This window comes from Hesperophylax consimilis, chromosome 4 (genome assembly GCF_061612785.1).
Source record: "Hesperophylax consimilis isolate HC1 chromosome 4, BYU_Hcon_1.0, whole genome shotgun sequence".
NCBI classification, from domain to species: domain Eukaryota; kingdom Metazoa; phylum Arthropoda; class Insecta; order Trichoptera; family Limnephilidae; genus Hesperophylax; species Hesperophylax consimilis.
Window position 1 is genome coordinate 12258794 of NC_142839.1, and position 20531 is coordinate 12279324.

General features: G+C 33.9%; 1 protein-coding gene and 1 non-coding gene across 6 annotated transcripts in view; both read right to left on the reverse strand.

Annotated features, from left to right (window-relative positions):
* Positions 1-20531, reverse strand: part of LOC149424207 (uncharacterized) — a 558416-nt gene that overhangs the window by 318615 nt on the left and 219270 nt on the right. The gene's annotated exons all lie outside the window — the stretch shown is intronic.
* TRNAK-CUU (transfer RNA lysine (anticodon CUU)) lies at positions 4608-4680 on the reverse strand. The gene has a single exon. It is a non-coding gene; the product is annotated as a tRNA-Lys (tRNA).

Consider the following 20531-nt stretch of genomic DNA (forward strand, 5'->3'; position numbering starts at 1 on the left):
TTATCGTAGCCCGCCTCACTAGGCTTAGCCTGTGTTGAGGCAGCTATCATTAAATTTCAAAGTTGGTTTTCAAGTCCTGCGAAGGTTCTATTCAGGTTCTGTTATATCTCAGTTTTGAGAAATAACTAGGCAATAAATATATAATTGCAGAATTTGAACAGAACCTTCACAGAACTTAAATTTCAGCTTTGAAATATGACGAATTGTTAAATTCAGTGAAACAACCTATCCTTAATAAATTAGCAATATTCATTTTTCACTGTGTATAGTGTTGCCTATATATACTTTTACCACCCACATATCAATTAATTGAAATACACTTTGTGCCAACAAAATTTATGTGGGAAATCGTACCTTGCTTGATTAAGGGTTTGTAACTTACAAAATAATGTGATCTATTTTTTACGAGTGACCGCTGAAACATGTTCTCTTTTCTTTCATTATTGATACAACACTATTGATATGCTTTGTTTGCCGAGTTTCCCAGACCTTTTTTTACCAGAAAAACCTTTTAATCAACGGTTACTGGAGCAGAAGGGAATTGATGTGTTCGCTGAGGTGTTATGGACGATTAAAATATATTTTCTATGACTACTGGGTTTGAGGCGAACAAACGAATGGAGTTTTTCATTATCAGGTAAAAATAAAAATACACAAATATTTATTTTCAGATTTGCTGGAGTTTGCCTGGGAACGGATATTTGCGAAATAAATGTTCTGGTACTAATATTTTAAGATGATTTTTTTTAGAATTGCGTAATCGTTAAAGGCCTAGTTCACACGATTCGATTTTTGTTGATTTTAAAGAAAAAACACAAAAAAACAAGAAATTATACACGAAGGTTCCCACGATACGGATCAAATAAAGCCGCCATTATTAATCAAGATTACGTCAAGTGCAGCAGTTGTAAAATAGGTGAACGAAAACCCCCCTGTGTAGAACGCTCGGCTAGCAGTGGGCACGGTTAAGTTCTAACTCAAATCAGTAATCGACTTTTTACTGTTTTATTTTTTAAATAAAAAAATATATATTATACGTGGATAATTGTTGATATTATGTAAAAACTAAAGCATAATAGGAATATACGAAAATTAAATACAAATAGGAGGCGCTTTAAAGCAATTTTAATTACAAGGATGAAGAAACCTTGGTTTGGGAACTTATCTAAATTAAGTCGTTCTACACGTTGGTAGGTCAACAAAACGCTGGTTAGCGCATGAAAATAAACTGTAATGTAAATAACCGAATTCGAGTAAAATCCAGCAGTTCCCACGTGTCGACCGGGTGTCAAATAAAAAAAATGACTCACACTTGAGTAAACTAAAAGTAGACCACCGATCAAATCTATTCGATTCAACTACGAAGTTGATCAACTTTGTTTGAAGAAGGTTACCATTTATCAACGTCGCGTCAAATGTCAGTCGAGACAAAACTCGAATCGTGTGAACCCAACTTCACACCGCAGAGAGAATACAAAGATTTTATTGGCTAATGTCTGCATTCATGCTTTATCTTGATTTATATTTTCTTAAAATGAATAAATAAGTTTCATCGCGATTTTCTTTTTCTTCTGCTGGATAACTTTCAAAGGTAAAATAAAACGTAACAAATAATAATTAGTATAGCGCCGTTTTTGGGGGGGGGGGGAAACCAAGGACTCTTCCACTAACGCAGTCCTGTTTAGTTGATTTGATATAGCTTATACACTTATATTCCGAATGATGCTTTGAAGAGCCTCAAAATGCACTTTTCATCCCAAGAATTACTGTACGAGATTTTGATTTTTTTTAATCTTGAACGAAAGCATCGTATTTGATATGTTCGGACGCTAAAACTCAAAAGACGCTAAGTCTGAAATGAGGCATTTATTTACAAAACATGTCATGTCATGAGAATCGATTGAACAGCTCAAACTATGCTGATTGTGCAGCAAGTTTCACGCCAAAACGTAATCGTATATATTTAGAAAATGCAAACATATTGTTAAGTTTAATGTAATGTTTATGTGAACAAAGTTCAAAGGTACCTGCTTGCATGAAATCTTTTATGTGGATTTTTCAGTTTTTACGTAACGGATTAACGTAAAATTATTCATTACCTGCTCGTTCATAGATGGCGCTGATTGATCATTTTAGGACACGCTTGCTAGTTATGCTTTAAAATATTAAGATGAATTATTTGTTTGCGCACGTTCATACAGCATATGAATATGGATACATAGTTTTGTCTGTCAACTCTTTCAAGAAACGAACACAAATACAATATTGTATTGGGGATTCAATCCAACAAATGAACGAGCGGTTTATTTGTTGGATTGAATAATATTATAAAGAAATATCTAATTAAAAAAGGATATTCCATTAGTCACTTGCAGCAAAATAAAGTTTGTACGAAACGGATGAAAGCCGTATAATTAGTAGAGATTTTGTTGGGGGGATTCAGACTTCATTTATCTTTTGAATGGGAGACTCGGTAGCAAGGAAAGTTTTAATGACATCGATTGGTAAAGGGGGACCACGGCAAAGGTTCAAAAGAGAAGTCTAGTTCGAATCAACGGAAATAACAACGCCTTAAAAGATCAGAAGGTGTGGATATAGAAAAAATAGCTGACGCAGTACCTAAAGTGAGAAATGTCATGATAATCCATATTTTTGGACAATTTTTTTTTTTTATATTAACTCCACACGGGAGGCCCTGAAAAAAATAATTTCCCTCAGGGCCTATGTCATCTTTGGGGATGCTGTGTGGAGGGTTTTTTGTGGAGAGGAAGGAGTGAACATGGGTCTTGAAGAGTCCCATGTTGTAGGAGGGAGGAAACGCAGAGGCCGGCAGCTCGTTCCACAGCCGAGCTGTTGAACTTAAGAACGAATCGTAGAAGCGACCCGTTCTCATGTGACAAATGTCAACCGTGTACAAATGTTGGGCGTGCGTTTGGCGTGTATCCCAACTACGCACCGGTGCCGAAGGGATCATTGACGCTAGTTCCTCAGAGCATCTTCCATTGTAATACCGATAGAACAAGGACAGCATACCTACCTGACGCCTGTGCTCTAAAGATTGCAGTCCTTTTGTTAAGATTGGGGAATCTATCAAACGGACCGCCCGTTTCTGCACAGAGTCGAGGGTTTTTTCAGGTATTTTGGGGCTCCGGACCAGAGATGGCTGCCAAATTCGACAGTAGGGCGCACTTGCGATTTGTACAGGGTCAGCAGTTGTGTACTATTAAAGTATCTGCGGGCCCTGTACAGTACGCCCAGCTTCTGAGAGGCCAACTTTACTCTGGCAAACTATTAACTATTATCCAAACTTCTTATTTAGAAAAATTGATAGAGGGCTATCCTATTTATTGGCCGCGGAAGACACAAACATATTGATTCAATTTGAAATAACGAATATACACAAATTAAACTAGGAATACAATATTTTTTCCGCTGCTAATATCAACATCAATTGGTCAGACATTCGCATAAACAAAATACTAACAAACGTTTTCACAATCACGATAAAATTTTAACAATGCATCATAATTCATACCCAAGGTTGCTTCATGCAAATAGATTAATATCGCCAATAAAATAAAGAAAACCTCGCAGTGAGAAAACGATGGTTTTTAGTCAAGAAAATCAACCATACTTCACGGTCCATCATCACGGAGGAATGCACCATGAAATTCTCAATAAAGATCGTGCATTCTGTAACGACATCGTTCACAAACCGTTGAAGAATTCATCAAAGTGATTACTTGCTTCAGTGAAGCGCTATAGCGTGAAATGTTTCTTTATTTTAAAGAACGGATTTTATATACCTATTACGTATTATATGGTACTATTTTACAATATTTGTATGCTCAACTAACAGTTACAACCAAATCTGAAAATTATTTTGCTTTGCGTCTCAAACGAACAAAATTACTATGGATAATTTAAAGCTCCACAGCTTATGATTGAAATAACAGTGCGGGCTAAAAATTGTTTGATTGAGCTAGAAATTCCAGACAAAGAAAGTTACGTTAATTTGAAGTGACAAAAATATCGTAAACAATGTTAACACAATACGAAATCATTTTGTGATATTTTTAACTACTTACGTATTGCTGTTCGCTGTGATTCCCGGCACTCTTCAAGAAAAAAATTTGGGGATCAAACAAAACACTGTGGACTTTTATGTGTGATTATTATAATTATTGAACTCGGACAGATAGAAGGCCAATGTCTTAGATTAGCAGGCGGTACTAATAATTCTAAGCTACTCATCTCGGATATCACATTGAGGATCGCAATAATTCTGAGCTCCTGATCTTTGATATTACATTGAGGTATGTAACAACTCAGAGCTCCTGATCTTGGATATCACATTAAGGTATATAATAATTTTGAGCTCCTGATATTGGATATCACATTCTGAGCTTGGATATCATATTGAGGTATATATCACAATGGGATAACAACAAAATTTATATACCTATGAATCTTTGTATTATCGACAGTTCTACCTTACCGCTACAAGTGCCAAATGCGAAAAGCACTTCAAACTAATATCTAAGATATCACACTTTTAAAACTACCAGTTTAAAATACTGAACAAAATTTAAAAAAAAAAAGTAATTCGCCCAACGTGGGGCTCGAACCCACGACCCTGAGATTAAGAGTCTCATGCTCTACCGACTGAGCTAGCCGGGCTGGTGGCGAAGTGGCCAAATTAGAGCTTACCAATATTTTGCAGGGGAACGAGCAGATTCAACCAATAATTATTTTTAATTTGAGACACTAGAACAGAAATAAATATGAAACTTAAACTACAGGACTGGGTTTGAATGTTTTAATATTACGTAATTTTACTATCTCATTATTAAGTACGAATTACCGATGTATTATTTACTTTATTCTAATTAGCGCTGCACATGTAAAATTATTGACATGTGATTAAATAAGTAAAATCGAAGATAAAACATGGGAATTCACAATACGAACCAAACTCCAGCATGTGCCAATACAACTTAACTACCGAAGTGACCCGAAGAGGGTGTTACGAGCTTTGCACTCATGGTTTTTCGGAAAAAAAAATACAATTTGAAATAATTAATTTTCTCACAGTCAATAAATATTATATCATTTAAGATAATACTAATAAATCTAAACGAAACATGAAACAGAACAAGACACACAAAAATAAAAAGATAATGGTCACAACTAGGAATCGAACCCAGGATTTTTGGTCTAACCGGAACAGGCGTCTTAAACCACTCGACCATTTGGACCTATTAACGTCATATCTGTGGATCTCATATTTCAAATTCAGAATGAACAATATCTTATTTTTAATTAATTAATTTAAATCTACCTTTTTAAATGGCCACAAAGTTTCTAATGAAATTGTTTTTTAAATTTTTCTTCAACTTATTTTAAAGGTTATACCCATCAATGTAATATATCATTGAAGAAGAAGATAATACTAATAAATCTAAATGATAAATGAAATAGAACAAGACATAGAAAAATAAAAAGATTACGATCACAACTACGAATCGAACCCAGGATCTCTTAAACCACCAGACCATTGGGACCTATTGATTAAGCGTCATATTTGTCGATCTCATATTTAAAATTCAGAATTAAAATTGTCATCTTGCAATTAATTTTTCCCATATTATTTTTAATAAAAATTATGATTGTTCTTGCATTCAGATCTCACTTTCGTTAAAAGTCGGAGTTAAAGATTTATTTAAATAAAACCGGAGATAATTTTTTAGATTTTCATATTGGGGAAAATCGTGTCGGAACAAAAAGGTGTGACAATATTATATACCATCCACTCTTGACAATAAAGACGTAGAAAATACTGATGATGTAAGGAGTTTTTGTACCTATGGGTATTATATATGCAGAAAGAAAGGAACAGTCATCAATTCTGAGCCCATCTGTATAGGAGTTACTTACTGCCGAAAGGGAACGAGATATTAGATTTATGTGGAGTAATTTCCTCCGGGGGAGGGGAAGAGAAAGCGGGCAAGAGGCAGAGACGAGAGATACGAAGAAGAGAACGAAGAGCAAGATAGATATTTAGTTTGTAACTGAAATGTTATACCTAAACGACTGCGAGGAAATTAATTCAGAGATTAAATAAACTTCACTCGAGATTTAGTTATACAAAGTTGCATCACTGTTTGAGCGCGGAAGTAATTGAGTAGGTACATATTTATAATGGGTGTTTTGTTATCCTATCGTTATGATCAAACTAATGAAATAATACTTAATTGAATTTATTTTAAAGATGAGGCGAGATATAAATTGATTATACAGACAACAATCTAATGTGCGTAACACGAATAATAAGAATGCTGCGTATGAAACCAATTTTTCACCATAATTTTCAGTTAATTTTCGTAGTCGGGGATCATTTGATTTGACAATGAAGTACATTTTTTACTAACTAACCATCACGCCTTTTCCCCGCAGGGGTAGGCAGAAAGGAAGGACCGCCAAACAACTCGGTTTTGGCACACACTTCTTGCCTTATTCACATTCATACATCGTCTCATACATACTCTTCTATTATTCTGACTCTAGAAATGGCTCAAGTATTCGGTTTATTTGATCTCGCCATGTCTTCCTAGTGCGTCCCCGATTTCTTGTACGTTCACATTCGCGTCATATTATGTATATATGTCAGCGACATGTCATTGGTACCAATTATTATTCTAACTTTTATAACTTTGTAACTATTGTCATCTATGTAATTATGTACTGTTTGTTTCTGCAATAAACAAAATAAAATAAAATAAAATATTCTCCATACACTCCATTCTTCTTTTATTCGCTTCATATGCCCAAAACATCTTAACTTCCCTTTCTTACTCTTACTCATTATATTTACAGTAGCCTTGCATTCTTTGCGAATCTCCACAATTCTCAATCCTCATCATTCATGGTTTTACCAAACATTTGTCTCAGGGATCTCATTTCTACAGTATTCAGTCTACTTTCATTCTTCCTCTGCCAGTTGCATACCCTCACTGCGCAGGGTAGGTACCGACACTCAATTGTGGATATTAATTTACATTGAAATTATATTTTGCTAAGTGCTAAATAAAAACTAAAAATGAGATTAATAAGATACATTCATGTACGAATATGTAGAATTTCAAGACAAGAGTAACAAGCAACGAGCCGTGTTTTTTAAATCATTTCATCACATTTTCAGGCTCCACCGCGGAAGCTGAATACTGATTCCAGTTTCCGGCGGATATCAAACACTTGCGATTGTGCCGCTTCCGAGAGATAAATATTATTTCCACCATAAATGGTGAAACCTTTTCCGAATAGGTCTGTGCCGCCACACAGTGAAAAACCCTGGTCAACTCTCAGAAATAAAATTATTCTACCAGGAATTAGATTATTTCTCGTCTGCTATATTCCTCGAGTTTGTGTAATCACGATTTAAATTAATACGTTACTGCAATCACTTCAATTCACCAAGGGTGCAAAATGAAAACGTAGACTTTGTAATCACATTTCTTAAATTAAAAAAAAAAACATTTTTATAAAATATAATATGCACAATACAGTTTTGTGTTTGAGAGTTAAAAGATTAAAAAAGGAAATTAAGAAAGGAATAGAAGATATTGAAGAGTATGAATCTAAGTTACTACAACTTCGAGAGAAACGTGAAACAGAAAAAACTTTCCCCCCTTATTATCAACGGGCTTCTACGACTTAAGGCGATGCACTACGTCGCGTAATATTTTAAATCGAGCCGCTATCAATAACACCCCTTACGTAGATGGCGATAAGGATTAAATTCCCGCTTAACACCATCCGCCTGTTTTGATTTATGCAACAAAAAAACATGGCCAAAAAGTGCCTTTTATTTTATTTTGTGGATGTTCAGGCATAAATATTTTTTTTTTTGATCATTTTATAAATAACTTAATTTGCCAAATTATACAATAAAATCATAACCGAAAATGGGTTCGTAAGTAGGAGATATATAGCAGTTTTCATAGGCCTTTACACTATTTTTTTCTGGGCTTATAAAAAGACTTATCTAAAAAATACTCGATTATTTCAAAGGCCAAGATGTATTCTACTCGCAGTATTTAATTAAAGCATCTGAAACATTTCTAGGCGACCAAATTTTCAAACCAAAAACACATGATTTTGCATTACTACGTATGGTATCGCCTTAAAAAGCACTAAGAATATGCATCGATTGCATTTTTTAGGAACCTACCTTCAAGATCTTACCAATGTATGTTATTAAGTTTTCATCACTATCCTTGTTTTCCAACGTCTAAGTACAACCATCATTATTATTAAACAAGACAATGTTACAATTTTTATGAAGATTTTTTATTAAACAAGACAATGTTACACATTGTATGTATATAATATACGTTATTCTTGAGTTGTTGATGTTATCTTCGTCAATGATTAAATATTATACAGGTACTGAATCAAGAAAACATATACACACCACACACCGAGGGCTGTGCTTCGTAAAACTACAGTTTTCCATAATTTTTCAACATGGGCGCCATTTCAATTCAAGCACTTGTCATAGTGTGTCCCAGCATTTTGAAGATCTTCATCGTCATCGAAGTGCTGGGCCCCAAGCTACTTTCTCATGTGAACACATTATCCCCCGTTCTGCGTCCCACGTCGTCTGCAGACCCGGACGTGGCTCAAGCTGGTTTCTTAATAGTAAATCCTTCATCAATCTTTTTATTTAGATTAGTCTAAACTATTTTATTCGTATTGTCGTCCTCTATAATTAAAATTACCTATACAACCACTGTTATCGGAAACAAAATCCTATATTTAAACGCACGTCATTATTTATCCACTATTTTACAGATCTGATTCGTCCATTCTAGATTCTTATTATTTGACAAAGACATTTTAATAAATTAGTCGTTTTTCATAATGAGCATTTTGAATGGCAGTGCTTAAGAATACCGTAGAATTTATAACGAAGATAATAAGAAAGGTTGTATCACAAAATCACTAATCTCATTGTGTATGTATGCAGTATGCAATAAGAAATAGCACGGAGGCACTCCGCGATCACTGGTAGTTGGCAGGGTAAAAATAAAACCCATCGCTAATTCAGCAAGGAACAGCGCATGGCTCATCTGCTGCTTCTGCTTCGGCGGATCCAAATTCGATGAAGAAGAATACCTGGAATAATTTATCGGGTTCTGCTCCTGCGCTAATGTAGCGTGTAACGAGTACCCGGCAACTACTGCGGTCTACGGTGGAAGTCTGTACTCTTCCAGAATACGTTTCAACTATTTCTTCGAGTATAAATACTGGTTTATAGGAACTTAAGTATTTAATTAACTATTCATTTGTTGTGTACCTTTTCTAGGGCATAATTATCATGGAAGCTGATAAATATACGGCAAAATATTACCTTATTTAAGAAATTAAATCAAGTAATTTTGTCGGAGTAACTTTTTAAGATTCAATAAAAAAAATAAAAAAAAATTATTAACGATAAGTGAAAGTTATAACTTCTCCCGAGCAACAGCAATCAATGATTATTATGAATAACTTCGAAAAAGTCATGTTAATATTTTATATTAACTAAATCTAGTTAATATAAAATAAGTTAAGTTAACTAAAGTTTTCGTTAATGTTTTAAATAAAAAAACTTTTTAACAGTAGTTATTATAGACTTACACAGAGGCGAAGTTTGCTAATAATACTTTCCCAAGAAAACTAAGAAACTTCACACAGTTTCCAAGATCCTATTTTGTTAATCCCTAAGTTAATCAGAATAAATGTTATCATAGAATGAAAAAGGAAAACCTTCCCGAATTATTATATAGGTCATACTCAGAGATTAGCTGAAATGAAATAATAACTACTTGCGAGTAATCTCAAGGGTATTTAAAACCAGAGAGAAATGTATTTTATTTCAGCATATCATGAAATTAATCATAAAATTTAATACCGGCACGAAACGACCCTATGATGCTGGAAAAAATTAACACCCAGTGTAGATTGAATTTGAGGCAAAATGCTACAACCGAAAGACGAAACTATACTTAACGCGCTGTCAACGTTATACTAACATTCCTGAACATTGGAGAAATACCACTGGAATGGGAATGTGCTACAGAAAAAAGTTTTATTTTATAACTGGGACGGTTAGTTTTCGCCGATTTTACTGATCACCTTTGCTTGGAGAGTTCAAAATTATACTTTTTTAATATCACATAAGACTTGATAGTTTTTTTATAGTTTTCGATTTTAGAGTTTAATAAAAATTTTCAATATATTTAAGCGTTCCATTAATATTTAATTTTTGTAACAAAACCGCATATATTATTTTTAGTTTTTAAATAGTCGGTAAGAACACTAAAATAACATACGACAATGGATAACTCAAAGCTAAACAATTCACAAATGTTGTGAATTTCAGTAAAGTAAATTTTTCGTAACTTGCAAAAACAAAAACAGGTTAAAACACATTATAATAAAATGTTACTTTCTAGAACTTCGACAATCATACTTAGATTCTAAACGAAAGGTCTGAACTTTCGGTTCCTAAAAATGGCAAACAATACACGTACGAGTACGGCGTAGTTTAATAACAAAACAAATTCATTAAAATGAATATTCCATGTTAAAGGAAATAAAGTGCTGCCAGCTTCATTACTAAAATCATTACATTTGTAATATTGGAGATAAAATGATATTATTAAGCGGTCAAGTATTTATCCCTTTGCGCCCCTCTAAAACTGCCGTAGACTAGGTTCAATATCTTACGCATGGAAGCCTTTAATGAGCTTCTGGTAGGTTATATAGGCTGTAAATTCTACCAACATCCTAATCTTGTCCAAACTTCCCCGAGGGGTATTTAACCCTCACACTTTACACTTGGCAATTCCACATTCATTATATAAGTGCGCAGATGTTGAATTTTTAATTAGAATATTAAATGAAGAAGAAAATAAAGGCAAGATGAATGATTGCCAACAAAGGCTTTTGCTGGCTAATCATTAATTTACTTGGTTTGCCCATTTAAATTTTCACATAAAATTATTACTTTGCTAAAATTATGGTTACATCTACCTCGTAAATATTCTGTGATAATGAAACGCCACAAGTACCTCGTTTGTCCACGCTTTTCACAACAAATAAACCCATTCACTATCACTATTATACCACAAGTGTTTCAGACTGTGGAGAATAATTCCTAATTATTTATTTAATGTCCACGGTATAAATACATGTATAATAATTACATGTCACAGCATAAAAGCATAATCAAACGCTAGTAATTGTGTGAACCAAAATAACAATTAACTGTGGTTTTGATCATAAAATGACGACAGAAAGTACAAAATTCATACAAGCTCTAGAAGGAGATACAAGTACATACAAAATATTATAAACAAGAATGAGTAAACAAAGGTTTAATCAATAATAATGATTTAAAACATATTATAGTACGGCCTTTTTGATCCGCTACATCTGCGTACCTATTACTAAGTTCATGTAATCTAAGTACAAGCGAGTGTTTGAAATGCTCAGTCCTGGAATTGTTACATTTAAAAAGGATTTTAGAACGAGTAGCTCTTGTAGGTATATGAATTTCAATGAGGTTAATTAAATCAAGGCTGTCTACAGTACCATTTACAATTTTGAACATAAATAATAAATTAAGTCGGATATAATTCTCGATCTGAGAGTTTTAATAAATTTAATGTTTTTCATTAAGTAGTTATAGTTTATGCTTTCAATGGGAATACGAAGCAAGAGATGTTCACGCTCAATAATGCTTGAAATGGCTTTACCTGTGTTCAGCGACCGGATATAAATAACCAGACACTTTCATGTTATTATTCCAATTCAACATCCGCTTCCCGTGACCCACTTACTGTCCTAATATACACATTGCACATTCTAAATGAACTGACACCTTATTTCTTAACTACCCTCAGTTGTGATGAAATCCTTCCTATGAACTCCATCTCTGGTGAATGAGTCCATTCGAGTATTCGGCTCACGGAGTGCATTTAGTTCCAGGGCACGTGAGTGCAATAGCATAAATTATCTATTGATATGTAAAATGGGACGGAAATATTATCACATATACAAAATGACAGCTTCATGAATTAATATTATGCTTTCTGGGAACCTGAACAACAAATTATTGTTATGAGACGTAAACAGATTTTTGTCAAATACAGATAAAACACATGTTATAATGTGCGTGTGGATTGGTAAAATCAAACGTTGTTATCAAGTTACTACGATATTGCTATGACTTATGATCAATCAATAGAGGTAGGTAATTAACACCTTTATAAATCGTTTTCTATGGCAACACTATATCAGTGGCGCTGTTGGGTTATTCGATACATTATAGACATTATATATACAGAGTTATTTGATAGTTATCTCCCACCAAATACCTGGCAAGACACACGGTGAAACTATTCTATCAAACTAAAAATGTCACTACACCTTACATATAATATTATAGAAACTCAACATTGACATTATTTGGATTATTAGGGGTATTTCTGCTTTGCGATCATTACCTGTAGATGCGTTCTTATTGGCATTAATGAAGGTAAATCTACTGTTGCTTGAATCCATTTAATTTAACTAATTATCACGGCCTCCGTGGTCTAGGGGTAAGGCTCTCGACTAGCGATCCGAAGGTCGCGGGTTCAAATCCCGGCGTGCGCAAGTAAATTTTATTCGATTGATTTGTGTTATTTGATTATTTAATCATTAAAATTATATAAGGTATATTTGCGGCATGTTCAAGAGCGGAAGTGGATACTCTCAGTATCGTCCTGGTTGTAGACCACCATTCAGAATTGAAGCGTTGCTTGAAATGGCTTTGCCGTATTTGGTGACCAGATCTGAACTGGCTAGTCAGATCTGGTCACCAAACATCCCCAACATCCTTTTCCCCATCCTTCCTTCCTTCCCCTCTACCTTCGGCCTCACAACATACCCCAATTGGGGATGCCATAGTCTCAATGTTCTAGATGGTTGGGACTTTTGTGCGGTATTCACATAAAAAGTTTTCTGTAAAATCCTACATGCTTTACACATACAATGTTTATATATATTTAAACAGACTTTGAATAATGTCACAGTATGGCCATTGATGCCACACAACTGGCAATAAAACAACACCGAAAGCTTTACCAATTTGAACAGGGCATTATCCCACAAGAGTCAGCATCGAGCATCGTGCACGGGTAATCTAATGACGCTGCATCATCACCTGTGGGAAGCAGTGGCCACAGTATTAGTCAATGTACTCGATTGCCCTATTTCGCTGGCCTGGTCTCTTCGGGCGGCTTTAGTGGGTATTAATTAATGCAATCCACGATGTTGCAGCGTGTGTCTATAGCTACTGATTTGACTGTATATACTGCTGTGTTTGTTGGTACTCATGTGTCTGTGTGTTCCACGGAGCGGTGGGGGTTGCAGGTTGACCCACTTTGCTGATCATTGTTGCTGAAATATGTGCCGCATTGATCCGGAGTCCCGGCCAGTTATAAACACCGGGAAAACCAGTTACTAGTTCGTTATGAACGGATATTAAATAAAGTATAACCCAGTTCGATTGCCTGGACGACTTTTTTGTTCAATATAGGATGATTGGATAGGAAAATTAAATTTAGTAATAACTTATATATTTTTTAATTATCTTCATCATTTTTTACACGCATAAAAATACATTTCCTCAAAGGGGTAGACAAACCCCCCCATCATTCTTATTTGCACAATACATCATCGTCTGATTCATCGACTCATCCATATTCGTATCTTCAGTGCTTGATTTACTGAATGGTGCCAAGTCTAACTAGAGTCTTCTTCCAGCATTTGGACTTAATATACTATTCTGCTGAAACTTATTTCACCGTCCATCCGAATAAAATGTCTCTCTCTAAACAGTATTAATTAGCGTTCATTTCTTAACATAGTTCCCAACGCTCACAGTAGGTTTTTTCTGGTTCAAAGTTTTACAATACATAATACGCCCCACGGATATCATTTCTAATATCAATTTCGTCCTTCATCTACCAATGCCATGACTCGTTGCCGTACATCAGCGTTGATAGTAATTCTAGCTTATGGGATTTGAAAAGGTAATTTGGGGTAGACTATTACCACATACATTGTTACATGAGTACATTGATTTACCTCGCATAAATAAATAAAAACGCAAATGAATAAAATATTAAATTTGTGAAAAATTTGAATTAATCATAAATTGAGCGAAGAAAAACTAAGTCACCACCTGTATCTAATGATTGAAGCATCTTCAAGTGCTTTCTTAAATAATGTGAAATCAATACTGTTTACGCAATAACGAACAAACAACATAAATACAATGAAATTGATATCTTTGTAGGTCGCTGAAATAATATTTCTCAGACGATGTTAACGCGGGCGGCATCAACAAAAACATACCAAGCACGTTCGAAAATGCCAAGGCTTTATTTAAAAGGGAATTCTTACAAAGTTTTCTAAGTTACTACGACGATACAAGGCGATGGATGGTCTCCTTGGCTTAGTCGACATAATTCTATCGGCGCGCGGAAGCCTCATGACTCGGAAGGCATATTTCACAGTCATAAAAGACGCAGATTCGAAGACTTTCCGTAGCAACTTCCAAGTGCAAGTGTTTGTCTGGGGCCAGAAGAACGGGGGTAGGAGGGGCGCAACTTTCGCTGAATATGAAAAGAAAATTGCTGCGCGCTTAAAGCTTCGTTTTGAAAGTTTCAGGACTGAAAACGTATTGAAAGGAAGTCATAGTGGAAAGTTACTTGATGTGATGTAGCGAACGGTAAAACAATGTAAGGTCCATCTTTCGTGTATTGGAATACAGAAATTTCATTAAATTCTTAAGTTGATAGAAAACGATAAGTGTGAAGTTTTGGTACTGAATAAATAATAGATATAAAATATCTATTATTTATTTTACTTTATCCGAAAAAAATTATACAGGTGTCCGGGGGTAAAGTGCGCTAACTTCAGAAGGAGATTTTACATGATTTTAGAAGTAAAAAAAGATTAAAACAACCTAATATCAATGGTTTAAGGAAGTTTTTAGGTAAAAAGGTTCAATTGTTTGGGAAAGTAAACATCTACTTTTATGGAAAAATATTTTTGCATGGGAAAATAAAGATTGGAATTTCCAAAAAAGTTATTTTTCTTTTCTACTTCTACCATGTTTAGAATCAGCTTCCGAAGTTAGCGCATTTTACCCCCTTACACCCTGTATTTTATCCTGTTGTCAATTTTTATGAAAGTTAAATTGAAATTTAAAAGCTCAAGTTAATCAACAGTTTAATGAAAGAAATGATGTTGTGTGCTAAAAATAGTAGCATTGACCTACAAATCTCAAAGAGAAAAGGGTGTACAAACTTGAAAAACCAAAACTCACCAAGCAAATAGATTTTCTGCTTTGTTGTTGAGATTATATTTAAGACCCAAACCGCTTTGAATGAAATTTTCTGAGCACAAGAGTAAGTTGTCGTAACTTTTTAATAAAGCTCCGGGGCTGAAGGACTTTATTTTTAGTAATACAATAACGTTTATGTTTCCTAAAAAACAACATTCTTTGTCGTCTTCAAGGAACACGGCTAAATTTAACGAGCTGGAATAAACTGGTGAGGCCGTGATGCTAAAAATATGCTATGCATAAAAAAAACTAGTCTCTTAAACAACAGTTTATTATTAAAAATATTTATTATATTAGAAAACAAGTGTCCTTCAGGGAACACTTTAACTTCAAGGATATTTTTGCGTATGGAACATATTTCAAGGCATTTAAGGCACATTTTGTTCAAAATCAATGTAAAACGGTTTTCTCGTGAAAGATATATCATTACGACTACTCTTTTTTATTATTTATTAAGGTAAGACGCTGCGCATTTATCAAATTATTAATTTCCTTGATGATGCTTTAATTGTTTAGCTGAAAAGAAATATACTTCAACGACGGATGTTTTTTTGCATAATCAGGGAAATAATACAACATTTACCATTCTTTTATTATGTCCATAGAATTCAGCTTGAGCAAACAGCGTAAAGTAAGAAGAGGAAATTTAGCGATTGCAAAATGCTTGCTTTTAATTTTGGAAGTAGATTTCTAGTGAATTGCTTGATTGCACTACTTCTTAAAAGACTGAGAATTAACGAATTGCTTAAATTTTTTTTGCTGCAAATGGAAGTTTTTACAAGTAATTTAACTTTATTTTCAGAAATCAGAAATTTCGTCCGTGTCAATAGAGGACATGCAAGATTATGGGGAAAGCATGAAATCGAGAAGCCTAAAATATAACGAATTAAGAAAATTAAAAGGGATGTTGTCCAATTCCTCAGTGATACTTTGTAAAATAATATGACTGCAACCGCTACTGAAATATTGCATATCGCAAAGAAGAGATTTGATTATTACAATGTAATATTTAAGATAACAAAATAAAGAAGATGAGGGATATATCTAAAGATGATCCCATGACTTTGAAAGAGTAGTTATTTATGTTTTTTTATCAAAATAGATACTTATGTATTAAACTATTATGAGCAATAAGTATTGAAACACTAATATGAATTGAAAAAATCTTCCGAGAAAAAATAAATGCCGACGACGAGAATTGAACTTGCACACTTCTGATTGCCGGTCAGTTGCATGAAGTCACTGTGCTACGTCGGCTTATTTTAAACCGCGAAATAATTCAATAAATACTAATATTTTATTTTACAATTATTGATTATTGATAATGCGGTTGAGCGGGTTCAATTCCCGTCGGGGGCATTTATTTTTTCTCGGATGATTTTTTCAATCTATATTTGTGTTTCAGGCTAATACTTATTAATTATTGAAGACAATATTAGCGATTTCTAAACGAAAATCTGAAACAGAAAAATCAGAAAACGATACGGTCACATCTAGGACTCGAACCCAGGACCCTTGCCTTGCCGGGGCACCTCTACCACTGAGCTAATGGGACCCTATCCCCTTCGGTCACATTTAACTATATCATACTTCGAACTACCAACATTGTCTTCATTTTTTATTGGCAACTATCTTTATGTACGATGCCTATAACAATTTGTTATCCTTTGTGCTTTGCATAAAAACCTTGCATTGTAAACATAAGTTTATCTTTAATAATAAAAACTTACGTATGAGGTGAGGAAAAATAATAAATTACATACGTACTTGAGGTGATTTTGCACAAAAACGGCGCTATACAAATCATCCAAATATTATTATTGTTATTATATTATCGGTCATGAAATTAATAGAAGTGAAATGATGTAAAATTGAAAGAAACATTCGAAGAAGCAGGAGTGTACAAACTGACTTATTCAAGAAGACAGTGTCCAGTGGTGTACACAGATCATTTAACGTTTAACATAAGTGGCATTTGAAATAAAACCCAACCGTTTTACGATTCACTAAACGTTTGCATAGACAACATACACCGTCCCAACGGTGTTTTACGACTTTTACAGATGGCGGAGCTGGGCCCTACACCTTATTTATTCCACATATCAAACAAAGATGACGAATGTACACAACCGCAAAATAAAAATAAAAAAGAACACATGAAAAATTGTACTTGAAAGATGGAAGGTTTTCATAACAACCATGATGACGACGCTACTAAAAATTTAAAAAATATATATCTCCAATTTTGAATTTACAACATTCGAATGCAAAGTTAACGGGCGAAGGCAACATATAAACAGAGTTTTCTGGCTCAGCTGGATGATCCATAAATCACCAGCGGGCTGTAAACAGGTTTGAAAGCTGCAGACGGCACAAAGCTTCGGAAGTGCAATTGCAATTTGCGGTCGCTGGTGAGCCGAACTAAACAATGGGACGTTGAAAAATATCCGATACATCTCAAAAAGGTTTTTAAAAACAAGAACATTCGCCAGAAAACTGCGCAAGATAATGTGCGGAATTCGCAAAGTAAACGTGAAAGGTACGAACATCGGATGCTGAGAAATAGGTAACCGAGGATAATGTTCTGTGTGTTATTATAACACAGGAAATAATAGTCTTTTTAAGAGTCGCAAGAGTAATGGCAACGTTTCTGGATTTTAATTACGATGTTGAAAGCTATTAATACGACCAGACTAGGTTTAAAGGGTATTTAGTGTTAGGAATTAATAAGGTAGGTAATATGAGCTACGAATATTTACCACACGGTAGAAGAGATTTTATAGCACATCAATGGTGCTGTTGAAGGAATTTTTTGAAGTGGATGTATTTATAACCTCTTTAAATAGCCTTAATAGACATTTGTATACTTATCTTCCCAGATGTTAATAGGTATGTTATTAAATATGTTGGAAAAATATTCGTAAATAGTTACGACTTTATTTAATAAATAATATATTAAAACGAATGCGCAATGAGTTAAATCGTTAGTGCCAAATGTACAAACACGTCCATTAACCCTTTCAGAATGAATCAAAACTGGGAGTGGTAGAACATATTTGATGTTTGATAATAATTGGTAGAGTTATTTGAAAATGTTTGGTGTTTTTTTTTCAACAGTTTGGAAGCTTTTCATTTGAAAGATTATTAGGTTTCGGAGAGCGTATTTCACATAAAATAACAAATCTTATACTGTATACCAAAAATATTAAATATACAATAGTGGATCTTCCGCAATGCTTCGCTATTGCTAATGTCTTTCTCCGGCGTCTCCGACTTCTTCCACCATTCCACCCCTCGACTTTAATTCGCTCCGTATCTCATTACGGTGCAGAGATATTACATTAAATATTCCTCGGGCGTCCCCGACTTATCGGTATCCGCAGGCTGAATTTTTACATATCAAGATGAGAAACTAGTTAGAATTTAACTTTAACTATTTGGAATGCATTTTATAATATAAGACGTTGTCCTGCCACAGATCGCCATCTATGAAAGTAAAAATTTGTGGCTGTATGTATTTTTAGATGAGAAATCTGAAAAAAAAAATTTTTTAGGGTCCAAAACTCTCCTATATTTCAAGCGGGAACCAACCATACACATTCACACAATTTCATTAAAATCGATTGGACGGTTTTGGAGATTAGCATGTACGAAGACAGACATTTTTTCACATTCCAACATTGTATTACTTAAACAGGATCTCATTTGCTTTATTACACATTATGTTCCTTCTATTTACTATCCTTTGTTGTTTTACACGGCTCATAAGGGCTCTTTATTACTTACGCAATTCTTATTCAATGTTACAGTTTATGTCTTATGCTATAAGTTATAAGCCTAAAGGCGTTAATAATGTAACACAAATAAATGTAGTTAAAAGAAAAAATCGGGAGAAAAATTAAACACATTAAAACAAATATCACTTTTCAAAATATAAAAACCACTACCGCCTGAACTAGTAACTAAAATTGAATAACTTCTAAATTCCTACCTTGGCTCTGTGCTTATGTGTACACCCCTGTTTGTTTGTTCTACATAACCTCCCTTTTTCTATTCGTGTACTGTTTCGTATGTGAAACTTATAATTTCGATATCAAAAGACAAATGTAAAATTGTACCAATTAACTCCCAACTATGTTTTATAAGTTCATCTCGTCCTACAATGAGTTTTGTAACTCATCGGGATTGCTCTAGCAAGAAATAAAAATTATAAAAAATAAAAATAGTGTGCAAATCCAGTTATACCAGCAATTAGTTAACGAAAACCGCCATATTTTCTTCGTTCTAGATTAGTGAAATTTTTTTTTTAATATTTGTATTTTCTAATATACACGCAGTCTGAAAGGGTTAAAATGGACGAGGAATTCGATTCAAACCATTTGCGAGTGAAGTAGATGACTAATAAAATAGAGTTCCATGCACTCCCATGCATCGAATTAATACTGAATATAAATTAAGTCAATTGTGGGACGCCGAGGATGATAATAACAAATACAGTTATGATACGGGTGAAAATATTCTACAAGGTCAATGGTTGATTAAGCTGGATATTAATCATGGTTAAAGCTGAACATTGAATGTATTCGTACGTAGGAACACAACTCTACTATATTTTTTGACACCACACAGAGAAAAATGAGTTAAAAACGGGATTGCAGGCTCTTAATGAATTAATTGAAAGGATTCCTGATAAACTTTTAGGACGAGTTGTTTCACAGAATTTGAACAATTCATCAAATATCAAAGTTAATTTTCAAGTTCTGTCAAGGTTCTATTCAAGTTCTTTCATCATTTCAGTTTAGTGAAACAACTAGCCAATAATTATATAATAACAGAACTTGAATAGAACTTGGAAATCAACTTTAAAATTTGATGAATTGTTCAAATTTTGCGAAACAACCCATTCTTAGTAAATTACAAATATATCTATTATCACGATGTTGGAACACGTGTTCGTAAAAATCCTAATATTTTCGCATTTCGTCCTTATATAATTATCTAGGCAAATAAATGCACACAGAAAAAACTTACTGATATAAAAAAACTGTAAATTTAATTTAAAAAATTGTAAAATTATTCTTTTTCC